Genomic DNA, 19,962 nt, shown 5'->3' on the forward strand with positions numbered 1-19,962 from the left:
CCATTATCATCTTAACTCATTTAAATTGTATTTTGACAGAAGTGCTGTATCAAAAAATCCACATAATGTCTTTACTTTACCCTATTACTTCTTTGGTTATTGAGAAAAACAAACTACATTGACTCCAGAAGAGCAAATCAGGTGTTCAAACAAGTAATTTATCAAAATCATCTTTCCAGCTTACACTTTGGTGATGCAATAAGACAATGATTTTGTAAGAAAAATCTTCAAACTTCATAAAGTTTTTCTTAATTCCTTACCTTTGTACTGATAAGATAACACCTGGTTATAACATAACACAGGCTTTCACTTAAAAATGCTGCTAGGTTGCATTCTGCTGATTAGATATCACCAGGAACAACATTAACCTTCAGGTATTTTCTAATTGTTGAATAAATTGGCTTAAATCAAATTAAACTCACTTTAGAGATAATTGTTTCAGAGAAAGTCTTGAACCCTACCATAAAATAGGTAGTTAGACATGTTGACTTCTCTACCTAAAAATCCCCAAAATTTGACTAATAGAAGATTCTCGTCCCTGGGTGGGATTGAACCACCAACCTTCCGGTTAACAGCCGAACGCGCTAACCAATTGCGCCACAGAGACCCTATGTGAGATATAAACTAACAACAGCTAAGAAACATTGATCTGGAAAGTTTCCTTGCCAAAGTTTATAAAGTCTCTAATCTGGACAGTTATTTTAGGATTTTTCACTAATTAAAAGGAACACATTGCCATGTTCTTGTGATGAATCAACCCTTCTTGAGTTCTAAACACTTCCATGAGCAGCAGAGTGGTGCAGCGGAAGCGTGCTGGGCCCATAACCCAGAGGTCGATGGATCGAAACCATCCTCTGCTATGTGCTATTTTCATTTATCAAATCTAAAATTGGGATTGCTATTTTGACTTTTTTGGTCTTTGCTTATAGTGGAAAATCCATTATCATCTTAACTCATTTAAATCGTATTTTGAGAGAAGTGCTGTAGCAAAAAATCCACATAATGTCTTTACTTTACCCTATTACTTCTATGGTTATTGAGAAAAACAAACTACATTGACTCCAGAAGAGCAAATCAGGTGTTCTATCAAGTAATTTATCAAAATCATCTTTCCAGCTTACACTTTGGTGATGCAATAAGACAATGATTTTGTAAGAAAAATCTTCACACTTCAAAAAGTTTTTCTTAATTCCTTACCTTTGTACTGATAAGATAACACCTGGTTATAACATAACACAGGCTTCCACTTAAAAATGCTGCTAGGTTGCATTCTGCTGATTAGATATAACCAGGAACAACATTTACCTTCAAATATTTTCTAAATGTTGAATAAATTGGCTTAAATCAAATTAAACTCACTTTAGAGATAATTGTTTCAGAGAAAGTCTTGAACCCTAACATAAAATAGGTAGTTTGACATGTTGACTTCTCTACCTAAAATTCCCCAAAATTTGACTAATAGAATATTCTCGTCCCTGGGTGGGATTGAACCACCAACCTTCCGGTTAACAGCCGAACGCGCTAACCAATTGCACCACAGAGACCCTATGTGAGATATAAACTAACAACAGCTAAGAAACATTGATCTGGAAAGTTTCCTTGCCAAAGTTTATAAAGTCTCTATTCTGGACAGTTATTTTAGGATTTTTCGTTAATTAAAAGGAACACATTGCCATGTTCTTGTGATGAATCAACCCTTCTTGAGTTCTAAGCACTTCCATGAGCAGCAGAGTGGCGCAGCGGAAGTGTGCTGGGCCCATAACCCAGAGGTCGATGGATCGAAACCATCCTCTGCTATGTGCTATTTTCATTTATCAAATCTAAAATTGGGATTGCTATTTTGACTTTTTTGGTCTTTGCTTATAGTAGAAAATCCATTATCATCTTAACTCATTTTATTCGTATTTTGACAGAAGTGCTGTAGCAAAAAATCCACATAATGTCTTTAATTTACCCTATTACTTCTATGGTTATTGAGAAAAACAAACTACATTGACTCCAGAAGAGCAAATCAGGTGATCTAACAAGTAATTTATCAAAATCATCTTTCCAGCTTACACTTTGGTGATGCAATAAGACAATGATTTTGTAAGAAAAATCTTCACACTTGAAAAAATTTTTCTTAATTCCTTACCTTTGTACTGATAAGATAACACCTGGTTTTAACATAACACAGGCTTCCACTTAAAAATGCTGCTAGGTTGCATTCTGCTGATTAGATATCACCAGGAACAACATTAACCTTCAGGTATTTTCTAAATGTTGAATAAATTGGCTTAAATCAAATTAAACTCACTTTAGAGATAATTGTTTCAGAGAAAGTCTTGAACCCTACCATAAAATAGGTAGTTTGACATGTTGACTTCTCTACCTAAAAATCCCCAAAATTTGACTAATAGAAGATTTTCGTCCCTGGGTGGGATTGAACCACCAATATTCCAATTAACAGCCGAATGTGCTAACCAATTGTGCCACAGAGACCCTATGTGAGACATAAACTAACAACAGCTAAGAAACATTGATCTGGAAAGTTTCCTTGCCAAAGTTTATAAAGTCTCTAATCTGGACAGTTATTTTAGGATTTTTCGCTAATTAAAAGGAACACATTGCCATGTTCTTGTGATGAATCAACCCTTCTTGAGTTCTAAGCACTTCCATGAGCAGCAGAGTGGCGCAGCAGAAGTGTGCTGGGCCCATAACCCAGAGGTCGTTGGATCGAAACCATCCTCTGCTATGTGCTATTTTCATTTATCAAATCTAAAATTGGGATTGTTATTTTGACTTTTTTGGTCTTTGCTTATAGTGGAAAATCCATTATCATCTTAACTCATTTAAATCGTATTTTGACAGAAGTGCTGTAGCAAAAAATCCACATAATGTCTTTAATTTACCCTATTACTTCTATGGTTATTGAGAAAAACAAACTACATTGACTCCAGAAGAGCAAATCAGGTGATCTAACAAGTAATTTATCAAAATCATCTTTCCAGCTTACACTTTGGTGATGCAATAAGACAATGATTTTGTAAGAAAAATCTTCACACTTGAAAAAGTTTTTCTTAATTCCTTACCTTTGTACTGATAAGATAACACCTGGTTTTAACATAACACAGGCTTCCACTTAAAAATGCTGCTAGGTTGCATTCTGCTGATTAGATATCACCAGGAACAACATTAACCTTCAGGTATTTTCTAAATGTTGAATAAATTGGCTTAAATCAAATTAAACTCACTTTAGAGATAATTGTTTCAGAGAAAGTCTTGAACCCTACCATAAAATAGGTAGTTTGACATGTTGACTTCTCTACCTAAAAATCCCCAAAATTTGACTAATAGAAGATTTTCATCCCTGGGTGGGATTGAACCACCAATATTCCAATTAACAGCCGAACGTGCTAGCCAATTGTGCCACAGAGACCCTACATGAGACATAAACAAACAACAGCTAAGAAACATTGATCTGGAAAGTTTCCTTACCAAAGTTTATAAAGTCTCTAATCTGGACAGTTATTTTAGGATTTTTCATTAATTAAAAGGAACACATTGCCATGTTCTTTTGATGAATCAACCCTTCTTGAGTTCTAAGCACTTCCATGAGCAGCAGAGTGGCGCAGCGGAAGCGTGCTGGGCCCATAACCCAGAGGTCATTGGATCGAAGCCATCCTCTGCTATGTGCTATTTTCATTTATCAAATCTAAAATTGGGATTGCTATTTTGACTTTTTTGGTCTTTGCTTATAGTAGAAAATCCATTATCATCTTAACTCATTTAATTCGTATTTTGACAGAAGTGCTGTAGCAAAAAATCCACATAATGTCTTTACTTTACCCTATTACTTCTATGGTTATTGAGAAAAACAAACTACATTGACTCCAGAAGAGCAAATCAGGTGTTCTATCAAGTAATTTATCAAAATCATCTTTCCAGCTTACACTTTGGTGATTCAATAAGACAATGATTTTGTAAGAAAAATCTTCACACTTCAAAAAGTTTTTCTTAATTCCTTACCTTTGTACTGATAAGATAACACCTGGTTATAACATAACACAGGCTTCCACTTAAAAATGCTGCTAGGTTGCATTCTGCTGATTAGATATAACCAGGAACAACATTTACCTTCAGGTATTTTCTAAATGTTGAATAAATTGGCTTAAATCAAATTAAACTCACTTTAGAGATAATTGTTTCAGAGAAAGTCTTGAACCCTAACATAAAATAGGTAGTTTGACATGTTGACTTCTCTACCTAAAATTCCCCAAAATTTGACTAATAGAATATTCTCATCCCTGGGTGGGATTGAACCACCAACCTTCAGGTTAACAGCCGAACGCGCTAACCAATTGCACCACAGAGACCCTATGTGAGATATAAACTAACAACAGCTAAGAAACATTGATCTGGAAAGTTTCCTTGCCAAAGTTTATAAAGTCTCTGTTCTGGACAGTTATTTTAGGATTTTTCGTTAATTAAAAGGAACACATTGCCATGTTCTTGTGATGAATCAACCCTTCTTGAGTTCTAAGCACTTCCATGAGCAGCAGAGTGGCGCAGCGGAAGCGTGCTGGGCCCATAACCCAGAGGTCGATGGATCGAAACCATCCTCTGCTATGTGCTATTTTCATTTATCAAATCTAAAATTGGGATTGCTATTTTGACTTTTTTGGTCTTTGCTTATAGTAGAAAATCCATTATCATCTTAACTCATTTTATTCGTATTTTGACAGAAGTGCTGTAGCAAAAAATCCACATAATGTCTTTAATTTACCCTATTACTTCTATGGTTATTGAGAAAAACAAACTACATTGACTCCAGAAGAGCAAATCAGGTGATCTAACAAGTAATTTATCAAAATCATCTTTCCAGCTTACACTTTGGTGATGCAATAAGACAATGATTTTGTAAGAAAAATCTTCACACTTGAAAAAGTTTTTCTTAATTCCTTACCTTTGTACTGATAAGATAACACCTGGTTTTAACATAACACAGGCTTCCACTTAAAAATGCTGCTAGGTTGCATTCTGCTGATTAGATATCACCAGGAACAACATTAACCTTCAGGTATTTTCTAAATGTTGAATAAATTGGCTTAAATCAAATTAAACTCACTTTAGAGATAATTGTTTCAGAGAAAGTCTTGAACCCTACCATAAAATAGGTAGTTTGACAAGTTGACTTCTCTACCTAAAAATCCCCAAAATTTGACTAATAGAAGATTTTCATCCCTGGGTGGGATTGAACCACCAATAGTCCAATTAACAGCCGAACGTGCTAACCAATTGTGCCACAGAGACCCTATATGAGACATAAACAAACAACAGCTAAGAAACATTGATCTGGAAAGTTTCCTTACCAAAGTTTATAAAGTCTCTAATCTGGACAGTTATTTTAGGATTTTTCATTAATTAAAAGGAACACATTGCCATGTTCTTGTGATGAATCAACCCTTCTTGAGTTCTAAGCACTTCCATGAGCAGCAGAGTGGTGTAGCGGAAGCGTGCTGGGCCCATAACCCAGAGGTCATTGGATTGAAACCATCCTCTGCTATGTGCTATTTTCATTTATCAAATCTAAAATTGGGATTGCTATTTTGACTTTTTTGGTCTTTGATTATAGTAGAAAATCCATTATCATCTTAACTCATTTAAATTGTATTTTGACAGAAGTGCTGTATCAAAAAATCCACATAATGTCTTTACTTTACCCTATTACTTCTTTGGTTATTGAGAAAAACAAACTACATTGACTCCAGAAGAGCAAATCAGGTGTTCAAACAAGTAATTTATCAAAATCATCTTTCCAGCTTACACTTTGGTGATGCAATAAGACAATGATTTTGTAAGAAAAATCTTCAAACTTCATAAAGTTTTTCTTAATTCCTTACCTTTCTACTGATAAGATAACACCTGGTTATAACATAACACAGGCTTTCACTTAAAAATGCTGCTAGGTTGCATTCTGCTGATTAGATATCACCAGGAACAACATTAACCTTCAGGTATTTTCTAATTGTTGAATAAATTGGCTTAAATCAAATTAAACTCACTTTAGAGATAATTGTTTCAGAGAAAGTCTTGAACCCTACCATAAAATAGGTAGTTTGACATGTTGACTTCTCTACCTAAAAATCCCCAAAATTTGACTAATAGAAGATTTTCGTCCCTGGGTGGGATTGAACCACCAATATTCCAATTAACAGCCGAATGTGCTAACCAATTGTGCCACAGAGACCCTATGTGAGACATAAACTAACAACAGCTAAGAAACATTGATCTGGAAAGTTTCCTTGCCAAAGTTTATAAAGTCTCTAATCTGGACAGTTATTTTAGGATTTTTCGCTAATTAAAAGGAACACATTGCCATGTTCTTGTGATGAATCAACCCTTCTTGAGTTCTAAGCACTTCCATGAGCAGCAGAGTGGCGCAGCGGAAGTGTGCTGGGCCCATAACCCAGAGGTCGTTGGATCGAAACCATCCTCTGCTATGTGCTATTTTCATTTATCAAATCTAAAATTGGGATTGTTATTTTGACTTTTTTGGTCTTTGCTTATAGTGGAAAATCCATTATCATCTTAACTCATTTAAATCGTATTTTGACAGAAGTGCTGTAGCAAAAAATCCACATAATGTCTTTACTTTACCCTATTACTTCTATGGTTATTGAGAAAAACAAACTACATTGACTCCAGAAGAGCAAATCAGGTGTTCTATCAAGTAATTTATCAAAATCATCTTTCCAGCTTACACTTTGGTGATGCAATAAGACAATGATTTTGTAAGAAAAATCTTCAAACTTCATAAAGTTTTTCTTAATTCCTTACCTTTGTACTGATAAGATAACACCTGGTTATAACATAACACAGGCTTTCACTTAAAAATACTGCTAGGTTGCATTCTGCTGATTAGATATCACCAGGAACAACATTAACCTTCAGGTATTTTCTAATTGTTGAATAAATTGGCTTAAATCAAATTAAACTCACTTTAGAGATAATTGTTTCAGAGAAAGTCTTGAACCCTACCATAAAATAGGTAGTTAGACATGTTGACTTCTCTACCTAAAATTCCCCAAAATTTGACCAATAGAAGATTCTCGTCCCTGGGTGGGATTGAACCACCAACCTTCCGGTTAACAGCCGAAAGCGCTAACCAATTGCGCCACAGAGACCCTATGTGAGATATAAACTAACAACAGCTAAGAAACATTGATCTGGAAAGTTTCCTTGCCAAAGTTTATAAAGTCTCTAATCTGGACAGTTATTTTAGGATTTTTCACTAATTAAAAGGAACACATTGCCATGTCCTTGTGATGAATCAACCCTTCTTGAGTTCTAAACACTTCCATGAGCAGCAGAGTGGCGCAGCGGAAGCGTGCTGGGCCCATAACCCAGAGGTCGTTGGATTGAAACCATCCTCTGCTATGTGCTATTTTCATTTATCAAATCTAAAATTGGGATTGCTATTTTGACTTTTTTGGTCTTTGCTTATAGTGGAAAATCCATTATCATCTTAACTCATTTAAATCGTATTTTGACAGAAGTGCTGTAGCAAAAAATCCACATAATGTCTTTACTTTACCCTATTACTTCTATGGTTATTGAGAAAAACAAACTACATTGACTCCAGAAGAGCAAATCAGGTGTTCTATCAAGTAATTTATCAAAATCATCTTTCCAGCTTACACTTTGGTGATGCAATAAGACAATGATTTTGTAAGAAAAATCTTCACACTTCAAAAAGTTTTTCTTAATTCCTTACCTTTGTACTGATAAGATAACACCTGGTTATAACATAACACAGGCTTCCACTTAAAAATGCTGCTAGGTTGCATTCTGCTGATTAGATATAACCTGGAACAACATTTACCTTCAGGTATTTTCTAAATGTTGAATAAATTGGCTTAAATCAAATTAAACTCACTTTAGAGATAATTGTTTCAGAGAAAGTCTTGAACCCTAACATAAAATAGGTAGTTTGACATGTTGACTTCTCTACCTAAAATTCCCCAAAATTTGACTGATAGAATATTCTCGTCCCTGGGTGGGATTGAACCACCAACCTTCCGGTTAACAGCCGAACGCACTAACCAATTGCACCACAGAGACCCTATGTGAGATATAAACTAACAACAGCTAAGAAACATTGATCTGGAAAGTTTCCTTGCCAAAGTTTATAAAGTCTCTATTCTGGACAGTTATTTTAGGATTTTTCGTTAATTAAAAGGAACACATTGCCATGTTCTTGTGATGAATCAACCCTTCTTGAGTTCTAAGCACTTCCATGAGCAGCAGAGTGGCGCAGCGGAAGCGTGCTGGGCCCATAACCCAGAGGTCATTGGATCGAAACCATCCTCTGCTATGTGCTATTTTCATTTATCAAATCTAAAATTGGGATTGCTATTTTGACTTTTTTGGTCTTTGCTTATAGTAGAAAATCCATTATCATCTTAACTCATTTTATTCGTATTTTGACAGAAGTGCTGTAGCAAAAAATCCACATAATGTCTTTAATTTACCCTATTACTTCTATGGTTATTGAGAAAAACAAACTACATTGACTCCAGAAGAGCAAATCAGGTGATCTAACAAGTAATTTATCAAAATCATCTTTCCAGCTTACACTTTGGTGATGCAATAAGACAATGATTTTGTAAGAAAAATCTTCACACTTCAAAAAGTTTTTCTTAATTCCTTACCTTTGTACTGATAAGATAACACCTGGTTTTAACATAACACAGGCTTCCACTTAAAAATGCTGCTAGGTTGCATTCTGCTGATTAGATGTAACCAGGAACAACATTAACCTTCAGGTATTTTCTAAATGTTGAATAAATTGGCTTAAATCAAATTAAACTCACTTTAGAGATAATTGTTTCAGAGAAAGTCTTGAAACCTACCATAAAATAGGTAGTTTGACATGTTGACTTCTCTACCTAAAAATCCCCAAAATTTGACTAATAGAAGATTTTCGTCCCTGGGTGGGATTGAACCACCAACCTTCCGGTTAACAGCCGAACGCGCTAACCAATTGCACCACAGAGACCCTATGTGAGATATAAACTAACAACAGCTAAGAAACATTGATCTGGAAAGTTTCCTTGCCAAAGTTTATAAAGTCTCTATTCTGGACAGTTATTTTAGGATTTTTCGTTAATTAAAAGGAACACATTGCCATGTTCTTGTGATGAATCAACCCTTCTTGAGTTCTAAGCACTTCCATGAGCAGCAGAGTGGCGCAGCGGAAGCGTGCTGGGCCCATAACCCAGAGGTCGATGGATCGAAACCATCCTCTGCTATGTGCTATTTTCATTTATCAAATCTAAAATTGGGATTGCTATTTTGACTTTTTTGGTCTTTGCTTATAGTAGAAAATCCATTATCATCTTAACTCATTTTATTCGTATTTTGACAGAAGTGCTGTAGCAAAAAATCCACATAATGTCTTTAATTTACCCTATTACTTCTATGGTTATTGAGAAAAACAAACTACATTGACTCCAGAAGAGCAAATCAGGTGATCTAACAAGTAATTTATCAAAATCATCTTTCCAGCTTACACTTTGGTGATGCAATAAGACAATGATTTTGTAAGAAAAATCTTCACACTTGAAAAAGTTTTTCTTAATTCCTTACCTTTGTACTGATAAGATAACACCTGGTTTTAACATAACACAGGCTTCCACTTAAAAATTCTGCTAGGTTGCATTCTGCTGATTAGATATCACCAGGAACAACATTAACCTTCAGGTATTTTCTAAATGTTGAATAAATTGGCTTAAATCAAATTAAACTCACTTTAGAGATAATTGTTTCAGAGAAAGTCTTGAACCCTACCATAAAATAGGTAGTTTGACAAGTTGACTTCTCTACCTAAAAATCCCCAAAATTTGACTAATAGAAGATTTTCATCCCTGGGTGGGATTGAACCACCAATATTCCAATTAACAGCCGAACGTGCTAACCAATTGTGCAACAGAGACCCTATATGAGACATAAACAAACAACAGCTAAGAAACATTGATCTGGAAAGTTTCCTTACCAAAGTTTATAAAGTCTCTAATCTGGACAGTTATTTTAGGATTTTTCATTAATTAAAAGGAACACATTGCCATGTTCTTGTGATGAATCAACCCTTCTTGAGTTCTAAGCACTTCCATGAGCAGCAGAGTGGCGCAGCGGAAGCGTGCTGGGCCCATAACCCAGAGGTCATTGGATTGAAACCATCCTCTGCTATGTGCTATTTTCATTTATCAAATCTAAAATTGGGATTGCTATTTTGACTTTTTTGGTCTTTGATTATAGTAGAAAATCCATTATCATCTTAACTCATTTAAATTGTATTTTGACAGAAGTGCTGTATCAAAAAATCCACATAATGTCTTTACTTTACCCTATTACTTCTTTGGTTATTGAGAAAAACAAACTACATTGACTCCAGAAGAGCAAATCAGGTGTTCAAACAAGTAATTTATCAAAATCATCTTTCCAGCTTACACTTTGGTGATGCAATAAGACAATGATTTTGTAAGAAAAATCTTCAAACTTCATAAAGTTTTTCTTAATTCCTTACCTTTGTACTGATAAGATAACACCTGGTTATAACATAACACAGGCTTTCACTTAAAAATGCTGCTAGGTTGCATTCTGCTGATTAGATATCACCAGGAACAACATTAGCCTTCAGGTATTTTCTAATTGTTGAATAAATTGGCTTAAATCAAATTAAACTCACTTTAGAGATAATTGTTTCAGAGAAAGTCTTGAACCCTACCATAAAATAGGTAGTTTGACATGTTGACTTCTCTACCTAAAAATCCCCAAAATTTGACTAATAGAAGATTTTCGTCCCTGGGTGGGATTGAACCACCAATATTCCAATTAACAGCCGAACGTGCTAACCAATTGTGCCACAGAGACCCTATGTGAGACATAAACTAACAACAGCTAAGAAACATTGATCTGGAAAGTTTCCTTGCCAAAGTTTATAAAGTCTCTAATCTGGACAGTTATTTTAGGATTTTTCGCTAATTAAAAGGAACACATTGCCATGTTCTTGTGATGAATCAACCCTTCTTGAGTTCTAAGCACTTCCATGAGCAGCAGAGTGGCACAGCGGAAGTGTGCTGGGCCCATAACCCAGAGGTCGTTGGATCGAAACCATCCTCTGCTATGTGCTATTTTCATTTATCAAATCTAAAATTGGGATTGTTATTTTGACTTTTTTGGTCTTTGCTTATAGTGGAAAATCCATTATCATCTTAACTCATTTAAATCGTATTTTGACAGAAGTGCTGTAGCAAAAAATCCACATAATGTCTTTACTTTACCCTATTACTTCTATGGTTATTGAGAAAAACAAACTACATTGACTCCAGAAGAGCAAATCAGGTGTTCTATCAAGTAATTTATCAAAATCATCTTTCCAGCTTACACTTTGGTGATGCAATAAGACAATGATTTTGTAAGAAAAATCTTCACACTTCAAAAAGTTTTTCTTAATTCCTTACCTTTGTACTGATAAGATAACACCTGGTTATAACATAACACAGGCTTCCACTTAAAAATGCTGCTAGGTTGCATTCTGCTGATTAGATATAACCTGGAACAACATTTACCTTCAGGTATTTTCTAAATGTTGAATAAATTGGCTTAAATCAAATTAAACTCACTTTAGAGATAATTGTTTCAGAGAAAGTCTTGAACCCTAACATAAAATAGGTAGTTTGACATGTTGACTTCTCTACCTAAAATTCCCCAAAATTTGACTGATAGAATATTCTCGTCCCTGGGTGGGATTGAACCACCAACCTTCCGGTTAACAGCCGAACGCGCTAACCAATTGCACCACAGAGACCCTATGTGAGATATAAACTAACAACAGCTAAGAAACATTGATCTGGAAAGTTTCCTTGCCAAAGTTTATAAAGTCTCTATTCTGGACAGTTATTTTAGGATTTTTCGTTAATTAAAAGGAACACATTGCCATGTTCTTGTGATGAATCAACCCTTCTTGAGTTCTAAGCACTTCCATGAGCAGCAGAGTGGCGCAGCGGAAGCGTGCTGGGCCCATAACCCAGAGGTCGATGGATCGAAACCATCCTGTGCTATTTTCATTTATCAAATCTAAAATTGGGATTGCTATTTTGACTTTTTTGGTCTTTGCTTATAGTAGAAAATCCATTATCATCTTAACTCATTTTATTCGTATTTTGACAGAAGTGCTGTAGCAAAAAATCCACATAATGTCTTTAATTTACCCTATTACTTCTATGGTTATTGAGAAAAACAAACTACATTGACTCCAGAAGAGCAAATCAGGTGATCTAACAAGTAATTTATCAAAATCATCTTTCCAGCTTACACTTTGGTGATGCAATAAGACAATGATTTTGTAAGAAAAATCTTCACACTTGAAAAAGTTTTTCTTAATTCCTTACCTTTGTACTGATAAGATAACACCTGGTTTTAACATAACACAGGCTTCCACTTAAAAATGCTGCTAGGTTGCATTCTGCTGATTAGATATCACCAGGAACAACATTAACCTTCAGGTATTTTCTAAATGTTGAATAAATTGGCTTAAATCAAATTAAACTCACTTTAGAGATAATTGTTTCAGAGAAAGTCTTGAACCCTACCATAAAATAGGTAGTTTGACATGTTGACTTCTCTACCTAAAAATCCCCAAAATTTGACTAATAGAAGATTTTCATCCCTGGGTGGGATTGAACCACCAATATTCCAATTAACAGCCGAACGTGCTAGCCAATTGTGCCACAGAGACCCTACATGAGACATAAACAAACAACAGCTAAGAAACATTGATCTGGAAAGTTTCCTTACCAAAGTTTATAAAGTCTCTAATCTGGACAGTTATTTTAGGATTTTTCATTAATTAAAAGGAACACATTGCCATGTTCTTTTGATGAATCAACCCTTCTTGAGTTCTAAGCACTTCCATGAGCAGCAGAGTGGCGCAGCGGAAGCGTGCTGGGCCCATAACTCAGAGGTCATTGGATCGAAACCATCCTCTGCTATGTGCTATTTTCATTTATCAAATCTAAAATTGGGATTGCTATTTTGACTTTTTTGGTCTTTGCTTATAGTAGAAAATCCATTATCATCTTAACTCATTTAATTCGTATTTTGACAGAAGTGCTGTAGCAAAAAATCCACATAATGTCTTTACTTTACCCTATTACTTCTATGGTTATTGAGAAAAACAAACTACATTGACTCCAGAAGAGCAAATCAGGTGATCTAACAAGTAATTTATCAAAATCATCTTTCCAGCTTACACTTTGGTGATGCAAAAAGACAATGATTTTGTAAGAAAAATCTTCACACTTCAAAAAGTTTTTCTTAATTCCTTACCTTTGTACTGATAAGATAACACCTGGTTTTAACATAACACAGGCTTCCACTTAAAAATGCTGCTAGGTTGCATTCTGCTGATTAGATGTAACCAGGAACAACATTAACCTTCAGGTATTTTCTAAATGTTGAATAAATTGGCTTAAATCAAATTAAACTCACTTTAGAGATAATTGTTTCAGAGAAAGTCTTGAAACCTACCATAAAATAGGTAGTTTGACATGTTGACTTCTCTACCTAAAAATCCCCAAAATTTGACTAATAGAAGATTTTCGTCCCTGGGTGGGATTGAACCACCAACCTTCCGGTTAACAACCGAACGCGCTAACCAATTGCACCACAGAGACCCTATGTGAGATATAAACTAACAACAGCTAAGAAACATTGATCTGGAAAGTTTCCTTGCCAAAGTTTATAAAGTCTCTATTCTGGACAGTTATTTTAGGATTTTTCGTTAATTAAAAGGAACACATTGCCATGTTCTTGTGATGAATCAACCCTTCTTGAGTTCTAAGCACTTCCATGAGCAGCAGAGTGGCGCAGCGGAAGCGTGCTGGGCCCATAACCCAGAGGTCATTGGATTGAAACCATCCTCTGCTATGTGCTATTTTCATTTATCAAATCTAAAATTGGGATTGCTATTTTGACTTTTTTGGTCTTCGATTATAGTAGAAAATCCATTATCATCTTAACTCATTTAAATTGTATTTTGACAGAAGTGCTGTATCAAAAAATCCACATAATGTCTTTACTTTACCCTATTACTTCTTTGGTTATTGAGAAAAACAAACTACATTGACTCCAGAAGAGCAAATCAGGTGTTCAAACAAGTAATTTATCAAAATCATCTTTCCAGCTTACACTTTGGTGATGCAATAAGACAATGATTTTGTAAGAAAAATCTTCAAACTTCATAAAGTTTTTCTTAATTCCTTACCTTTGTACTGATAAGATAACACCTGGTTATAACATAACACAGGCTTTCACTTAAAAATGCTGCTAGGTTGCATTCTGCTGATTAGATATCACCAGGAACAACATTAGCCTTCAGGTATTTTCTAATTGTTGAATAAATTGGCTTAAATCAAATTAAACTCACTTTAGAGATAATTGTTTCAGAGAAAGTCTTGAACCCTACCATAAAATAGGTAGTTTGACATGTTGACTTCTCTACCTAAAAATCCCCAAAATTTGACTAATAGAAGATTTTCGTCCCTGGGTGGGATTGAACCACCAATATTCCAATTAACAGCCGAACGTGCTAACCAATTGTGCCACAGAGACCCTATGTGAGACATAAACTAACAACAGCTAAGAAACATTGATCTGGAAAGTTTCCTTGCCAAAGTTTATAAAGTCTCTAATCTGGACAGTTATTTTAGGATTTTTCGCTAATTAAAAGGAACACATTGCCATGTTCTTGTGATGAATCAACCCTTCTTGAGTTCTAAGCACTTCCATGAGCAGCAGAGTGGCACAGCGGAAGTGTGCTGGGCCCATAACCCAGAGGTCGTTGGATCGAAACCATCCTCTGCTATGTGCTATTTTCATTTATCAAATCTAAAATTGGGATTGTTATTTTGACTTTTTTGGTCTTTGCTTATAGTGGAAAATCCATTATCATCTTAACTCATTTAAATCGTATTTTGACAGAAGTGCTGTAGCAAAAAATCCACATAATGTCTTTACTTTACCCTATTACTTCTATGGTTATTGAGAAAAACAAACTACATTGACTCCAGAAGAGCAAATCAGGTGTTCTATCAAGTAATTTATCAAAATCATCTTTCCAGCTTACACTTTGGTGATGCAATAAGACAATGATTTTGTAAGAAAAATCTTCACACTTCAAAAAGTTTTTCTTAATTCCTTACCTTTGTACTGATAAGATAACACCTGGTTATAACATAACACAGGCTTCCACTTAAAAATGCTGCTAGGTTGCATTCTGCTGATTAGATATAACCTGGAACAACATTTACCTTCAGGTATTTTCTAAATGTTGAATAAATTGGCTTAAATCAAATTAAACTCACTTTAGAGATAATTGTTTCAGAGAAAGTCTTGAACCCTAACATAAAATAGGTAGTTTGACATGTTGACTTCTCTACCTAAAATTCCCCAAAATTTGACTGATAGAATATTCTCGTCCCTGGGTGGGATTGAACCACCAACCTTCCGGTTAACAGCCGAACGCGCTAACCAATTGCACCACAGAGACCCTATGTGAGACATAAACTAACAACAGCTAAGAAACATTGATCTGGAAAGTTTCCTTGCCAAAGTTTATAAAGTCTCTATTCTGGACAGTTATTTTAGGATTTTTCGTTAATTAAAAGGAACACATTGCCATGTTCTTGTGATGAATCAACCCTTCTTGAGTTCTAAGCACTTCCATGAGCAGCAGAGTGGCGCAGCGGAAGCGTGCTGGGCCCATAACCCAGAGGTCGATGGATCGAAACCATCCTCTGCTATGTGCTATTTTCATTTATCAAATCTAAAATTGGGATTGCTATTTTGACTTTTTTGGTCTTTGCTTATAGTAGAAAATCCATTATCATCTTAACTCATTTTATTCGTATTTTGACAGAAGTGCTGTAGCAAAAAATCCACATAATGTCTTTAATTTACCCTATTACTTCTATGGTTATTGAGAAAAACAAACTACATTGACTCCAGAAGAGCAAATCAGGTGATCTAACAAGTAATTTATCAAAATCATCTTTCCAGCTTACACTTTGGTGATGCAATAAGACAATGATTTTGTAAGAAAAATCTTCACACTTGAAAAAGTTTTTCTTAATTCCTTACCTTTGTACTGATAAGATAACACCTGGTTTTAACATAACACAGGCTTCCACTTAAAAATGCTGCTAGGTTGCATTCTGCTGATTAGATATCACCAGGAACAACATTAACCTTCAGGTATTTTCTAAATGTTGAATAAATTGGCTTAAATCAAATTAAACTCACTTTAGAGATAATTGTTTCAGAGAAAGTCTTGAACCCTACCATAAAATAGGTAGTTTGACATGTTGACTTCTCTACCTAAAAATCCCCAAAATTTGACTAATAGAAGATTTTCATCCCTGGGTGGGATTGAACCACCAATATTCCAATTAACAGCCGAACGTGCTAGCCAATTGTGCCACAGAGACCCTACATGAGACATAAACAAACAACAGCTAAGAAACATTGATCTGGAAAGTTTCCTTACCAAAGTTTATAAAGTCTCTAATCTGGACAGTTATTTTAGGATTTTTCATTAATTAAAAGGAACACATTGCCATGTTCTTTTGATGAATCAACCCTTCTTGAGTTCTAAGCACTTCCATGAGCAGCAGAGTGGCGCAGCGGAAGCGTGCTGGGCCCATAACTCAGAGGTCATTGGATCGAAACCATCCTCTGCTATGTGCTATTTTCATTTATCAAATCTAAAATTGGGATTGCTATTTTGACTTTTTTGGTCTTTGCTTATAGTAGAAAATCCATTATCATCTTAACTCATTTAATTCGTATTTTGACAGAAGTGCTGTAGCAAAAAATCCACATAATGTCTTTACTTTACCCTATTACTTCTATGGTTATTGAGAAAAACAAACTACATTGACTCCAGAAGAGCAAATCAGGTGATCTAACAAGTAATTTATCAAAATCATCTTTCCAGCTTACACTTTGGTGATGCAAAAAGACAATGATTTTGTAAGAAAAATCTTCACACTTCAAAAAGTTTTTCTTAATTCCTTACCTTTGTACTGATAAGATAACACCTGGTTTTAACATAACACAGGCTTCCACTTAAAAATGCTGCTAGGTTGCATTCTGCTGATTAGATGTAACCAGGAACAACATTAACCTTCAGGTATTTTCTAAATGTTGAATAAATTGGCTTAAATCAAATTAAACTCACTTTAGAGATAATTGTTTCAGAGAAAGTCTTGAAACCTACCATAAAATAGGTAGTTTGACATGTTGACTTCTCTACCTAAAAATCCCCAAAATTTGACTAATAGAAGATTTTCGTCCCTGGGTGGGATTGAACCACCAACCTTCCGGTTAACAACCGAACGCGCTAACCAATTGCACCACAGAGACCCTATGTGAGATATAAACTAACAACAGCTAAGAAACATTGATCTGGAAAGTTTCCTTGCCAAAGTTTATAAAGTCTCTATTCTGGACAGTTATTTTAGGATTTTTCGTTAATTAAAAGGAACACATTGCCATGTTCTTGTGATGAATCAACCCTTCTTGAGTTCTAAGCACTTCCATGAGCAGCAGAGTGGCGCAGCGGAAGCGTGCTGGGCCCATAACCCAGAGGTCGATGGATCGAAACCATCCTCTGCTATGTGCTATTTTCATTTATCAAATCTAAAATTGGGATTGCTATTTTGACTTTTTTGGTCTTTGCTTATAGTAGAAAATCCATTATCATCTTAACTCATTTTATTCGTATTTTGACAGAAGTGCTGTAGCAAAAAATCCACATAATGTCTTTAATTTACCCTATTACTTCTATGGTTATTGAGAAAAACAAACTACATTGACTCCAGAAGAGCAAATCAGGTGATCTAACAAGAAATTTATCAAAATCATCTTTCCAGCTTACACTTTGGTGATGCAATAAGACAATGATTTTGTAAGAAAAATCTTCACACTTGAAAAAGTTTTTCTTAATTCCTTACCTTTGTACTGATAAGATAACACCTGGTTTTAACATAACACAGGCTTCCACTTAAAAATTCTGCTAGGTTGCATTCTGCTGATTAGATATCACCAGGAACAACATTAACCTTCAGGTATTTTCTAAATGTTGAATAAATTGGCTTAAATCAAATTAAACTCACTTTAGAGATAATTGTTTCAGAGAAAGTCTTGAACCCTACCATAAAATAGGTAGTTTGACAAGTTGACTTCTCTACCTAAAAATCCCCAAAATTTGACTAATAGAAGATTTTCATCCCTGGGTGGGATTGAACCACCAATATTCCAATTAACAGCCGAACGTGCTAACCAATTGTGCCACAGAGACCCTATATGAGACTTAAACAAACAACAGCTAAGAAACATTGATCTGGAAAGTTTCCTTACCAAAGTTTATAAAGTCTCTAATCTGGACAGTTATTTTAGGATTTTTCATTAATTAAAAGGAACACATTGCCATGTTCTTGTGATGAATCAACCCTTCTTGAGTTCTAAGCACTTCCATGAGCAGCAGAGTGGCGCAGCGGAAGTGTGCTGGGCCCATAACCCAGAGGTCATTGGATTGAAACCATCCTCTGCTATGTGCTATTTTCATTTATCAAATCTAAAATTGGGATTGCTATTTTGACTTTTTTGGTCTTTGATTATAGTAGAAAATCCATTATCATCTTAACTCATTTAAATTGTATTTTGACAGAAGTGCTGTATCAAAAAATCCACATAATGTCTTTACTTTACCCTATTACTTCTTTGGTTATTGAGAAAAACAAACTACATTGATTTCAGAAGAGCAAATCAGGTGTTCAAACAAGTAATTTATCAAAATCATCTTTCCAGCTTACACTTTGGTGATGCAATAAGACAATGATTTTGTAAGAAAAATCTTCAAACTTCATAAAGTTTTTCTTAATTCCTTACCTTTGTACTGATAAGATAACACCTGGTTATAACATAACACAGGCTTTCACTTAAAAATGCTGCTAGGTTGCATTCTGCTGATTAGATATCACCAGGAACAACATTAACCTTCAGGTATTTTCTAATTGTTGAATAAATTGGCTTAAATCAAATTAAACTCACTTTAGAGATAATTGTTTCAGAGAAAGTCTTGAACCCTACCATAAAATAGGTAGTTTGACATGTTGACTTCTCTACCTAAAAATCCCCAAAATTTGACTAATAGAAGATTTTCGTCCCTGGGTGGGATTGAACCACCAATATTCCAATTAACAGCCGAACGTGCTAACCAATTGTGCCACAGAGACCCTATGTGAGACATAAACTAACAACAGCTAAGAAACATTGATCTGGAAAGTTTCCTTGCCAAAGTTTATAAAGTCTCTAATCTGGACAGTTATTTTAGGATTTTTCGCTAATTAAAAGGAACACATTGCCATGTTCTTGTGATGAATCAACCCTTCTTGAGTTCTAAGCACTTCCATGAGCAGCAGAGTGGCGCAGCGGAAGTGTGCTGGGCCCATAACCCAGAGGTCGTTGGATCGAAACCATCCTCTGCTATGTGCTATTTTCATTTATCAAATCTAAAATTGGGATTGTTATTTTGACTTTTTTGGTCTTTGCTTATAGTGGAAAATCCATTATCATCTTAACTCATTTAAATCGTATTTTGACAGAAGTGCTGTATCAAAAAATCCACATAATGTCTTTACTTTACCCTATTACTTCTTTGGTTATTGAGAAAAACAAACTACATTGACTCCAGAAGAGCAAATCAGGTGTTCAAACAAGTAATTTATCAAAATCATCTTTCCAGCTTACACTTTGGTGATGCAATAAGACAATGATTTTGTAAGAAAAATCTTCAAACTTCATAAAGTTTTTCTTAATTCCTTACCTTTGTACTGATAAGATAACACCTGGTTATAA

The 19,962-nt window shown here is 35.0% G+C and overlaps 8 non-coding genes across 8 annotated transcripts; all 8 read right to left on the bottom strand.

Moving 5' to 3' along the window:
• Nucleotides 1-533: 533 nt before the first annotated feature.
• On the bottom strand, nt 534-607 carry TRNAN-GUU (transfer RNA asparagine (anticodon GUU)). The gene has a single exon. It is a non-coding gene; the product is annotated as a tRNA-Asn (tRNA).
• Nucleotides 608-1,470: 863 nt separating this feature from the next.
• TRNAN-GUU (transfer RNA asparagine (anticodon GUU)) lies at nt 1,471-1,544 on the bottom strand. The gene has a single exon. It is a non-coding gene; the product is annotated as a tRNA-Asn (tRNA).
• A 5,548-nt stretch (nt 1,545-7,092) lies between these two features.
• On the bottom strand, nt 7,093-7,166 carry TRNAN-GUU (transfer RNA asparagine (anticodon GUU)). The gene has a single exon. It is a non-coding gene; the product is annotated as a tRNA-Asn (tRNA).
• A 1,800-nt stretch (nt 7,167-8,966) lies between these two features.
• TRNAN-GUU (transfer RNA asparagine (anticodon GUU)) lies at nt 8,967-9,040 on the bottom strand. Its single transcript has one exon. It is a non-coding gene; the product is annotated as a tRNA-Asn (tRNA).
• A 2,737-nt stretch (nt 9,041-11,777) lies between these two features.
• TRNAN-GUU (transfer RNA asparagine (anticodon GUU)) lies at nt 11,778-11,851 on the bottom strand. Its single transcript has one exon. It is a non-coding gene; the product is annotated as a tRNA-Asn (tRNA).
• A 1,793-nt stretch (nt 11,852-13,644) lies between these two features.
• TRNAN-GUU (transfer RNA asparagine (anticodon GUU)) lies at nt 13,645-13,718 on the bottom strand. The gene has a single exon. It is a non-coding gene; the product is annotated as a tRNA-Asn (tRNA).
• A 1,800-nt stretch (nt 13,719-15,518) lies between these two features.
• On the bottom strand, nt 15,519-15,592 carry TRNAN-GUU (transfer RNA asparagine (anticodon GUU)). The gene has a single exon. It is a non-coding gene; the product is annotated as a tRNA-Asn (tRNA).
• A 1,800-nt stretch (nt 15,593-17,392) lies between these two features.
• TRNAN-GUU (transfer RNA asparagine (anticodon GUU)) lies at nt 17,393-17,466 on the bottom strand. Its single transcript has one exon. It is a non-coding gene; the product is annotated as a tRNA-Asn (tRNA).
• Nucleotides 17,467-19,962: the final 2,496 nt, after the last annotated feature.

This window comes from Taudactylus pleione, unplaced genomic scaffold, assembly GCF_031769625.1.
Source record: "Taudactylus pleione unplaced genomic scaffold, aTauple2 ptg000134l, whole genome shotgun sequence".
Lineage (NCBI taxonomy): Eukaryota > Metazoa > Chordata > Amphibia > Anura > Myobatrachidae > Taudactylus > Taudactylus pleione.